This window comes from Haliaeetus leucocephalus, unplaced genomic scaffold (genome assembly GCF_000737465.1).
Source record: "Haliaeetus leucocephalus isolate CR32 unplaced genomic scaffold, Haliaeetus_leucocephalus-4.0 Scaffold566, whole genome shotgun sequence".
Taxonomy (NCBI): domain Eukaryota; kingdom Metazoa; phylum Chordata; class Aves; order Accipitriformes; family Accipitridae; genus Haliaeetus; species Haliaeetus leucocephalus.
This window is the reverse complement of record NW_010973002.1, coordinates 2,909,990-2,922,629: the sequence shown is the minus strand read 5'-3', so window position 1 is coordinate 2,922,629 and position 12,640 is coordinate 2,909,990. Positions and strand designations below refer to the sequence as shown.

Below are 12,640 nucleotides of genomic sequence, written 5' to 3'. Positions count from 1 at the left end.
TCGGCTGCGGCGGCGGAGGGGCGGTCCTTCCGCCAGAAGGACGAGGAAATGGCGGCCGCCGAGCTCCTTCCGCTCGTCGGCGCTCACCGGGCAGGCGCAGCGCGGCGGCGGGCTGCCGCGGCGGGCCCCAGGCCCGGAAGGAAGGGCTCGTTCCGCGCCCGGCGAGGCAGCGGCGACGGGCCGAGGGCAAGCCCGCCGGCGTCGGGGCGTTTGTTCGAGGGTGAGGGGCTTAGAAGAGCCGTGGGCCTTCCTCCTCTGCCTGCAGGTCCTGCGTTTATGTGTTTGTGTTTCTTTCCCGGAGCTCTCAAGGTATGCGCACCCTTTGCACGCCGCCTCTGGAGGCTGGGAAGTGCCTTTTGGTAAGTGAAAGGTAGAGACGGAGTGATAAGAGAAATGTTTCTGGTTGAAATCGGAAGTGCCTCTTCATCTTTGATACCAGGCTGTGCCATGTGTTCAGTCCGTGGAAGCGCGGAGTTCCGGGAGCGAAAGCTTGACAGAAGAAATACAGGGAGAGGCGTTCTGGTTTTAGGCCAAATGTCTAAAAAATGCCACTACAGCACTTAGGGCTTGTTGTCCTTACAAAGTCAGAGCCCGGATAGGTACTGAGTCACTTCCTTTTCTAACAAATAAGTGAGCCGTCTCTGCAAGAACCCCTTGCAGTGCTGTAACCACCAAGCTATTGCCTGTTTCACGCCACTACTTATGAGACATTTTGCTGTATGATGTCTGTGCCGTGGACTCCACCAGTTATGTCATAGCTGTACCATGTTTCCATTCTTTCTCAGGTAGTCTTCTGCCCTGTGCTGTAATGCCAGGTCCAGGTCTTCAGGTTCCTGTATGGCTGCAGTATTTAACATTGGCAGTCTATCATGTCTGCTAACTGTATCAAACTCCTGTCATAGTTTGGAGGGAATTTAATTGTATATGGAAATTCTGAAAACAGTTCCTAGATACCACGCCTTGTGACAGTGCAGAAACCTACTCAGTTTTGTTCATAGTCATGATTTACTGACCAGACACAGTTAAAGTTCTGCATGTTATGCATTGGTTTGCCTAAGGCAATTGCTTGAAGTTCTGTAGCCATTTTGTCGCATTAAGAATGACAACAGGTCAGCGCTTTTAGATCCAAAAAAGAATCCAGGGCTATGATACATCACTTACACAGATACCTCATTTCTTCTTCCAATGTGTGGATGTCTGCTCTGCCATTCCAACATGATGAAAATTTGAGCTTAGAGCTTGCCCCTTGCTTTCCAGCTAGGGACAGGTAGCAAACTGCAAGCCACGTGAGGGATTCTGGCAGCCCACAGCTTGCTTTTGCCACAGTCTACCGATAATCAACATGTGGGGGATAAAAGAGTATTCTGGTGATGTGGTGGCACAAACGTGCTGTCATGGTACAGAACACACAAATAGCCTTTCCTCACGTAAATCAGTCTGTATACACTGTGCTTTCATGTGCATTAAACACATTGATGGGATGCATCAGTATTCTTAGTCATGTGACTGACACATATTTAATGATATCTAACTAGTAAAGCAGAGGCTTAGAGTTTGTGAGTGGCTTCTTTATAAACTGAATAGCTTATCTCTAAAGAAAGGTTAAGCACCAGTGCTGTAGTTCATCAGCAGATGACATCAGTATGATGCTTGGACTGTGAGCCTACCCCTTTCCCAAAAGAATATGCCTTCATGACAAACGGCACAGGATGTGATCATATGTCATATTTTCTTTACACATTCTCAGCCATTAGGGGCAAGTGTGCTCCAAATAAGGGCATGTAATAATGGAAGCACATGTTGTGTCCATTGACTTTGTAAGAGTTTCGCTTGATGAAGTTTTCGAGCAAACAGTTTTGGCTTACTCCTCTTTCTGCTGCAGGGATAGGTAGAAAAATACTGGCTAGATATTTTCATTTCACTTACTTTAAAAAATAATCATCTTGCAGGTAGGGCTTTTTCCAGTTCCTTGTTTAGTAACCAAGGTGGTGTTACTTCAGGATAGTACCTCCAGATTAATGGAATACTTTCAGCAACAAATCCAGAATTTATGGAACATACTAATGAAGGCTTTTCTGTGGCAGTCTTAGGCAACTAGTAATACAAATAATTCATCCATAAAAGACAGAGCTGCCTCTGAAATGCTGTTTGTCTGTTGCTTTTTTCTGGGTAGTATTAAAGGTGAGCTTGTACTTACCAACGTGGTCATTCCTACTTTGTCATATCTGGCCCGGTACTTGTACATCAGTGGATTGCTGTATTTCTGCTCCTGCAACTGAGTACTATATAACTATTGTTAAATTATTTTAGGGATAGTCTTCTATTCAAGCTGGGAATTCTAACTTAAAATTGAGGTAACAGGAAGTTAAGTGGTTGCTGCAGGAACCTATTTTTCAGCAGTTTGTATTAAACTGATTTTCCTTTGTAGATGAGACCAAATCAGATCTGTTTCCACAATGTAGTTACTGTTACAGCTTGTTCTTCCTAAACATACAAACCCAATTGTTTATTACAGCACACAGCTTGTTAATAACCTCTTACAAAATATTACAGTAAAACGTGACCTGCTGTATTGGAATTAAATTCAAAAGGTATTTTCCTTAAACTTCTTGTAATTTTAGTGTAAGTGGGATTCAGAAGGTCAAATGTAATAAATAACTGATCCAAATGGTTAAACAGCTGTCTCCTTTGAGTATAAATTGGTTTAACAGTGTCATGTGTGATACAGTATATTCTTACTGTGGATGTTCTTGAGAAAGGACACTTTTGAGAATACTCTATGTGTACGAGCTGCTTCTCTTATTTCCTTCACACATCAAGTCAAGGAATAATTTTCAGAGCACAGAAACTTTCCTTGACAGCTCTCATTTCTCATGTCTGCTAATTCTAATGTTTGACTAAAAGCTTGTAGGTTATTATTTCCTTTATTTAACTATAGAAGCCAGGAAATTAATAGCAAGAAAGTTAATATTTCTTTGCCAGAGTTCTCTTGCAAACAAAATCAGTGCTGTGGCCTAAAAGAGCACAAGTGCATGTGTTTTTTAGGCAAATAAACCAAAGTTGATTCTTAATATCTAATGGTCTAAATTTATATAGTGTTACAGACTGAAGCTGAGAAAGGATACCTGTAAACCAAGAAAAGTGACTGGAGAACGGCACTTCTTCCATCATAACACACATCTATAGTCTCATACTGTCCAAAGTATCATATTTGCAGTAAAAAAAAAACCCCAAAGCAAAACCCGACAACCCCCCCCAACAAAACAAACACACAAACAAACAAAACCCCAAACAACACAAAAAAAACAAAGCATGCCAACAGTAAAGGTTTGCACGGACTCCAGAAGTTTTCTGTGCCTTTATTTGGCACCTTTTGCACCTAGGATATTAGAGGGTCTAAGACGTCAACAGTCATTTGGTGAGCTATTGACTCGGCCAAAGGGTAAAAGAGAGAGCATCAGTCATTTTCCCTGCAAGTTCAAGCTGGTGGGACAGCACTATTCAAATAATTGAAATATTAAAATTGGCCCCTAAAACCAAAAATGCCTATGATTAGGCATGAAACAACAAGCTGTTTTGAAGGGAGAAGAAGAGAGAAATGAGTACTTTAATAAATTGATGGAGGCAGCTTTGCCTGGAGAAGACAGAAGTAGGATGATGTGGGCGTGCTGTGGGTACTAGTTGATGTTTATAATTTATTGTGGTAACACTTCCATGAAGGATATTGATTTTACTTATGGTTTACTTATTGGTTTTTCTCATGGCTGATTATGAAGACAAAACCACTTGGAATGGTGTATCCATTAAATAAGAAAAACAAGAGCCCCAATTGCTGGAGTGACAAAATTAATAATACTATATGTGTTGAAAGTTTTTTTGTTACAAAAAACCTCTTTGAATTTCTTTTGCCTCGTAGTTCATGTGATCAGCAACAACAATAAAATCAGAAGTAAAATTGCAGAGTTTTAACTGGGACAACAAGAATGTGAATCCCTACTGTTTTATTAACTTGATTAGCAGTAATTCCACAAGTGATGTGTTTTCATAGCAAATAAATACCACTAACACTCCCTGTAGACTGGCCAAATGTTTCAGTTTTTATGGGTAAAGGACAGAACTGAGATTCTTATAGACATGACTGAATCACTTAAGCGTCACTCACTCTGTCTGATGGCTTTAGCTTGTCTTTGTTTTTTGGTGCAAAGGGTACATTTCAGGTTAAAGAATTCCAGACCTCTAAAGCTTCATCTCAACACACAACAAAGTAAAGCCATGCAACTCAGAAGGCTGAAGAAGGAGACAAAGTGAAGTGACACATTAAAGTTTGTGAAAAATCACTGTAAACTCTACATAGGAAATCCCTGCAGACCTCCATTATGCACTTACCACTCTCACTTTTGAGATTTCACCTTCAATTTACTGTCAAGAAACTGCATTAAATTCATCTGCTTGGGACAAAGTTCGAGTTTGCCTCTGTTTAGGAGGAACTTACATTTCAAAGATACTATGGTAGATATTTCATACTTGAGGATTATAGGGAATAAGCATAAATAATACAAGAACATAAGCAAGAGGTGCTTAACAGGTTTCCGTTACAGGCTGAATCTTTACGATGTCAGTAAAAATGGTAGTATATTATGACTAGACATTCTATTTCACTTTATTGTTACGATTAAACTTTCTATTTTTATTGTGCCCTAGTAATGATGGTCCTTTTCTTCCATTCCATTTTAGTATTCCCATTCATTTAGTCTAATAAATCCCAGCTACTCTGCAGTACTGCTGGTCTGGGAAATGTTCCTTGTCATTTCACAAAGAGACAAATAGAAATCAAAAGCACTACAGTAAGAAAAGACTAAGGCTGTCCGATTATGTCATGTGGAAAATGTCAGAATTCTAAAATGTTTCTTTCTTGAATGTTGTTAAGACCTAGATTACTTGGGGGTGAATATGTTTGATTTTTTGCATTTAGCGTATTTTCAAAACATACTTGGAATACAGAGCAGTAATGCATATAAAAAAATTCTGTCCAGATTAGAATCTCTTTCATATTGATTTCTGTGTGATACTCACTGGCTGTACTCTGGTCACTGTCTGATACGGGATATTTCCAAGAAAAGTGGTATTGTCAGATGCCTATCTAGAAAATTAGTAAAATGATCAGAGTGGTAGGAACAAAAAGCAAAGTGTAATAATTTTGTATATTCAATACAATAACTATATAATTTATGTTAAAAACAAAACTGAGTTGTAATATGGGGTTGAGTGCAAACACAGTAATAATTTCATGATTTTTCATTACAGCTCCCAAGGCCAGTGAAGGAGAAACAGCAGTCTGGGGTGAGACAGCCTCATCAAATGCTTTTAGAGACCTCTAAGAAGAATTTCTGTTGTGCTTGAAATTGAATATTACCTGCTGCAAAACTTTACTGTGGTTTGGAACTTGACTTTCCCATTCCCCTCATTTTCATTTAATAATGAAAATAAAGCATTATATTTAAAGATACTGCTACCTTTTACCATAGGTAGTACCTCTAAAAACACAACAGTTCTTAAATGCATGTTTATGATTGCACTGCTTGGCCGAGGATGAAAGCAATAATCTGATTCCTTGCATACTTTCAGTGATACGCAAAAATCTGATGGATTAAAGGATTTTCTGAGGCCAAAACTAATATCCATGTTTACTCATTCTTTGTTTTTAAATTAAGCTTTTTTTTTTTTAGCATCTGAGCAGTGAAGGTTTCAGTAGGTCTAGGAGGATTTCCTCTGAAGATATTTGAATGTAAACCTTTTATTTGTCAACAGACCTCAACTAGATTTTTGTTGCTGAAGAATTTGTTGTTACAGCAGCACACATCTATAAAGATTTTAAAGGACTTCTTAAAAGATGCTTGGTTAGGCAAATTTTTACAGTGATTGAAACAAGATGAGGAAAAGAGTGAATCTATTCTGATTTCCAAAACAGTCTTTGCTCTCGGTATACTTGTTATTTATACCAATTCTGACCTTAGTATATTGTATTAAGGTGAGGCAACCATGAAACTGAGAAGTCTTTGCAATTAGTTGACAGCATTGCACATGAAAATGAAGTATTTATCTTTGATACAGAACATATAATTGGAGCATTTGAAAAATAAGAATTGTAATTAAAAGTCATATTCTGCTTCCTCTCTTCAGCGAGCATTTGTTGTAATAGTCTTTCTTAGCATCCATCTACAGGAAATACATATGCTGCTGAAACAACTTTTTCTAACAGTGAAATATTTGAAAATCATAACTGATGCACAGCATTCGCTTCACTGATTTACAATAGCGCTTTTGGATGCACTCTTTCAGATTTTACAAGATAAATGCATACAACAACAACAAGCTACTAATTATCTCCTGGTTATAAGCAAAGAGAAAAGAAGTAGTAAAGCAAAAAGAAGGACCTCTGAGTTGAAATATGCCAGGTGGATGTGGAACAGGTCTGTGTGGATTTTCTGCTAGAATATGAGTTTGTTCTGTTTTTTATCTTAAGTCACTGTTAAAAAAAAAATAGTTTCAGTTATTGTCTATCTCCCTAATATCCTTTTCCTTTGGCGCCTCCAAAACAGGAAGGATGTTTGTTGAAACTAAGATTATTTTTTTTTTAAGTATAAATTAAATTTTAATTTAGTATATCTTTAATTTAAATAGAATTTAAAGCATAGCTTTAATTCTTACTTCAAAGATAGTGTTGTCATTATAATAGTTTTTAACAACTTGTAATGCAAATTACAGAGTTCAGAGCATAATAGGAAAGGTAAAAATTACATATATTTTCAGATCTTGAATAAGATTACGGAGTCAACAAAATAAATGTGTCATGTATATGTATAAACTGAATCTTTCTCAGTGTATCTAAATGTTGAAAAAATTACATAAACTGAATGTAGGTATTAATTTATCTTGATTGTTCATTAACAGTTAGAATTTATTAGAATCGTTAATTGTATCAGAGCAAAGTATTTTTTCTGTAGATTTTTCTATTAAATGTCTTTAAAACCATGTGCAGAATGTTACTTCCCATGTTGTATATTATTAGTTCCAGCAACTGTGATACGAATTATACACTGGTGGGCTTTTGAAAATCAAGAATCTGTGAGGGAGCCTAGATGGGACTTTTAAAAGAAATTGACCAATTATTTACCTACTATTACAAAATTAAAAAAGAAGTGCTGACTACAGGTCTCAATTAATAAATTGCATCAGCTTCTATTAATTTAGTTCATCCACTTCAATACAGAAAGACACTATTGATCCAAAATTTATTAGCAGTGTTTCACGAAAGCCAGTGGAGGGCAGACTTGAATTGGAAACTATCTTTGCTACTTCAGTTTCTTGAACTTAAAATACAAGACAGTCCCTCGGGCTCAAAGCTGATGGCAATCTCATCACTTCTCTACTATTCTAATTACACTTGTGCTTGATAAAAGCTTCTTTACAATTGCTCTTTGACAAAATGAGTGTTTTGCTATGTCACAGTAAGAATAGCGAATGTTTAAATAAAGATGCTAATATGAAAGTGGATAAGTCAGTGTATTAGCAGCTGTGTATTACTCACATGGGAGAATCCACACTGCTTAATAATTAACCATGTATATCTTAAAATGGTTTTTAAAAGCTAGTGAATATCATTATCCCCATTTTACAGATGAAGCAACTAAGGAATAGAGTGGTAGCCTTGCAGGTTACCCATCTACGTGACCTACAGAAGCAAGAACAAAAATCCAGATTTCTGAGATCTAGTCTAGTGCTCAAGCATATCTTTTGCACACATAAACTATGACATGTCTAACTCTTGCAAACATTATGGAAATGGTTGCTAGCAGCCCAAATTGCTGAGGCTGAGGAGCTTACACTGATGAAATAGGCAGGTAACCGGAAAGACAGGTTGTAGGTCTTGAGAAGAATATTCTCAGGATGATGGGTGGTGATCAGATCAGATGGCTAAAGATCTGCTTTAAGAATAGTATTTTATTATTAAAACAAGTAGTCTGCATTTTTATGTATATTTGTCATTCTCTAAGTTAGGTTGTACTCTTTCTGAGGAATGAAGGAATCCTCTCTATGTAGACCTTTAAAGCCATTTCAGTCTCGGTACTAGGAAATGTATAGTTAAAAAGTCAATTTGCATACAGGTGAAGGATTAAGATGCTAATAGTCTGTTCCTCACTTCCCTTCATCTTCAATTACAAGGGTTTCAAATTATGAGTGCTGCAGCAGGCTTCCTATTAAGTCACTAAACCCATGCTATTTACTGTACCTGTGGTCAGTAACATTCATGGGTTTAATGTGACTATCTATTCCATTTTCTTTATATGCTTAGAAGGTCATTACCCATTGTAACAGCTTTTTAAATTGTAAAAATAAGCTGATTTTTTTTTATTTATAAGCTTTAGTGTAAAAACTGTTCTTTCTGTTTCTGGAGAAGACTGGAGGCATGCTGTTACAAAGCCTGTCATTTCTAAGACTTGTATAAGATAGAACACAGAACATTTGATGCTGCATAGTGAAAGCTCCATTTGTAGAATGAATAAGCGCATTGCAGAATGCATTTTTTCCTTTTTTTTTTCCTTACTGCTAGTTTGCAGTGGACATTTGCTGATGGTGGGAATTAGTCATTGGTTTATATGACTCCAAAGAAAAGGACCACATTGAAAATGATAAATTAGAGTGTGAAAGAGTGGGCACTTAGAGTTTGGACTCAAATACTGTATTACTGTAACCTATTACTGTGTTACTCATTTTTGGTATATTCCCAGACAAGTCATGTTAACATAGGAGTCAGAAATATCTGGCAGTGATTTAAAGTAAATTAAAATAATGTGGGAATTATTCCAAAACTTATTACTGTAAATTCAAGCAATGACTTTCAGATTAACCTTCAGAGAAGTAAGTCCAGGGACAGAGATGTGCAGGGAGGGCTTTCAGACAGCCTTTATGATAACCTGTTACTGACTTTTCCACTCTATCTTCAAGATTTTCTAAGTACTGTGTGAAGGTTTGGAAAAATAGATTACAGAAGGGTCCACTTTGAATTCCTTTAAGATTCTTGATGATTTCTCTTTGTACTTTATAATCTTACACCTCATAAAGAGTTAACATCTCCAAGTAGTCATCACTTTTCATAACTCACGGAGGCCTGAAAATGCAATTATCTCATAAGGGAAAAGATTAATTTTCTCTTCTGCAGAAGGTAAGCTCTCCTCTTTTCAAAATAATCACTAATTGAAGACAGTTATTTACAGACTAATTTTATAGTAAACCACTGTATCCCTTAGCTCAAGAAGAAGCAAGAAAGATAATGATTCAATTAACTAAAACTGCTGCTTTGAGAAATGTGGTTCCCAGTGACAAACTCCTTTAATTCATCCCTAATTACACATTACTACCTATAAATTTAAAAAAATAAATAATTATTTCATACTCCCAGGGCAATTGCTGTGATTTTGGGAAGGATACATATAATAGACCATATTTTGAGTCTAAAATTAAACCTTGATTCCAGTGTAGCACCAATGCCTTCCAGAATTTTTTAGATTTGCTGTATTTCAGCGTGAGGAGGCTTTAGCTCTCTTGTTTAATCACCCCTCAGTCTCTTGCAACAGTGCTAACGTGTTCTTCATTCTCAGTGCAGAAGTACAATATACTGGAAAAGCTAGTGCATTCTCTGGCAAGAGAGCAAAGGTGTGAGTTCATGGGAAGGACAACATCCATCTGCCCCCCCAGATAAATCTAAGCCCATCTTCCCAGCTGTTAGGTGGCTTTTTGTACCTTTTGCTCCATGGTAAAAACCAAAACTTTGGGTGGTAAAATTCCCTTTATATCAAAACCACAGATAAATCCACTCTACATTTTTTAAGGTTTTTTTGACAGACAACTTGTAAGCTATAAACATAAAAATCTTGTATAAATAGAAAAAGTGTTGATAAAGCAATTATGTAAAATAAGGTGTATATGAAAATTAATGTCAAAAACATCCTGAATATGGGGAAAAATGAAAGTTCCACGGCAGCAGTTATATCTCTTCAATACATGGAGTTAAAGGGGAGTTTTACCTTCTGATTGTTACCTGTGTAACTGATTACGTCTTTCAGTTAAAACCGTTAACCATTATTAAGGGGAAGTAAGCCTGAGCTATTGGGGGCACGGCATGCTGTTCCGGCTGTAAGCTTCACAGGTTTACAGCTCTACCTCTGTGATGATCTTTTCTTACACTAATCCTAGATGGTGTATATTCTCTTCTGTTTGTACCCACTTTCCCTTTTACTTGCAATACATACATGAAATGTTCAAAAAATTAATCATTTAAGAGCAGTTGAGATGTTACTACCTCAGAAGCATGTCATTGTTATTATGCACAGTTGTGTGTGTTCTGCTGAGCAGCCCAACTCAATTATAGAGGGAGTTGCAGGTAATGCAGAATAACTGCCTTAGAGCAATAGCTGTTGCTATAGGCAGGTTGACCAAAACCCTGTTGCTATATTTCTTTACATGGAAACAAATGAATAGGTATATACTGACATTGTGTGCCTGTGACAAAAAATAAAATAGTATTTTATTGGCAAAGTATACTTAGTTTTGGATTAATAAAAAAAAAAAAAACCAAAGAAATTTGAATATGCCATGTATAAAGCTTGTACAATCATACTTGATCAAAATCAGTTACTCTAGTAATGTACTTTCAGAGAGGGCATTTTTAATGACAGTGAAAAGATACTTCTACATCTATGGGAGTTAAAGCCTGCTGCTGTCAAGTTGCCAGGACCCTTAAATGTGTGCTGAAGTGTCCTTTTCCCTTTTAGTAAGTTAAGCATTAAGTAGGTTTATACTTACTGTCACAAGTAGCAGAAAAACACTGATGATTGCTTCCACGTTTAGAACTTTGTGGACTCTACTACCTGTGAGCAGACTCTGCTTAAATTATCTGAAACTACTAATAGCTGATCTCATTCTTGATATACTTCAGCCTCCAGCAGTCTGCTGCAACTTCTCTTACACCTTCTTGGAATATACGTATAGCAATTTCTTTTTCTCCCCAGTTGGCTCCAAGCCAGAAATACAGCCATTTGCACAAATGCTTCTTAACCTTGTTCACACTGGGTTTTTTCACTTTTGTTTCTTTCTGCTTCTCTGGTTGTTGCATGCTTTTATAGTAAATTTAGTACTTGTGGAGTTTTCTGTATAATAAACCAGTGGTTACCGTGAATTTTCTAAACTACTGTTTGTTTCACTTCAAGTGCACTGAATAAACTTATTTCTCCATTGTCATTTTATGGGGATCTTACTGTAACATCGGAGTCCTAAACATTAACACATTAATCAGCTTTCTGATAAGATTGTATTCTTCCTACTCAGTAGGGCATAAAACCCAGTTCATAGAGGAGGGGTGCAGCGTTTGCAGAGTAACCAGCACTTTGAAGGCTGGAAAAACATTAAGGCACAAACATTTCTCACCAGCTACTTGGCAAGTTGCAGTGTCCCTGACATCAAGAAGCTGGTTTGTAACATAGGGAAGTTGTGCTTGCCACAGGAATGATATTGGTATCCAAACTAGCTTGTCTTAAGTTAATTCTGAAAAGCCTGCGGCTCACACACGTATGTATACAGACACATATGCATGCATTATATGTACATAAACATACATATACAGTACAGAACTGTAGGTTTATCAGAATTAATTTAAAATGAGCCAGCTTGGATATCAATACCAACACCATTACTGAGTATATATGTTTATACATGTCTGTCTATATGTATATACAGATAGAGCAAACCTCAGCTACAGCTTGGAAGTGCTTAATGTTACATATATGGTTCTAGGTAACTGGAAATATGTGACATTAGAAAATTAGGAACATTTTGATTGGAATCATTAGGTTGATACATAGGAGTTCTGTAGTAGAGACAGGAACAGATAGTCATCCTGAATTTTCTGATTCCACTTTCCACAACAAATTAAAAAAAAAAAAAAAGAAGTTTTTCCATGCACTTACCTTCCAATTGTGGTGAATGCTATACCAGAGTCCAGTCCAAACTTTGAAAAAGCCAGGAAGTGTGTGATGACAAAAAGAGTCAAGGACCATGTCTCTGTGATTGCATACTTGGTCAAGAACAAGGATTCTGCATTAAGATTGTGCATAGGACAGCGTGTGGCATCTCTTACTACATTCTTCCGTAAGATCCTAACCACATTTAACTTCCATTTTTATTTAGATCTCAACATTAGAAAAAAAATGCAAATTCTAGCTTGTGCAAAATTTGGTTTATCTCCAGCTCAGATAAATCCAGCCTTGTGTCTTCCAGTCCTCTGGGGTGTCCAAATACCTGTCCCAAGAAGACATTACTCTGCATGGAATAAACTCTTACTCCCATGGAGTAAACTGTTAGATCAGTGAAGTTTTTTCTCTTTAAGGTATTGCATCACGCACTTGCAATTTTTTTTCTCCCCTTAAGGCAAGTGGAGTTTTCAAGCTGTCCTGTTTAACTGTGTCTGAGTTGGAAGTCACCGAGGTAGGAAACACATTTTAGCCCTAGTGCTACAAATGAATCCAGTTACAGAAAGAAGAACAATGTTATTAAGAGAACAGATTTTTAAAATGCCACTTCCAAG

The 12,640-nt window shown here is 37.0% G+C and overlaps 1 long non-coding RNA gene across 1 annotated transcript; it reads left to right on the top strand.

Moving 5' to 3' along the window:
• The first annotated feature begins 111 nt into the window (after positions 1-111).
• LOC104838072 lies at positions 112-7,032 on the top strand. The gene is made up of 2 exons (XR_775018.1): positions 112-359; positions 5,305-7,032. It is a non-coding gene; the product is annotated as an uncharacterized LOC104838072 (long non-coding RNA).
• Positions 7,033-12,640: the final 5,608 nt, after the last annotated feature.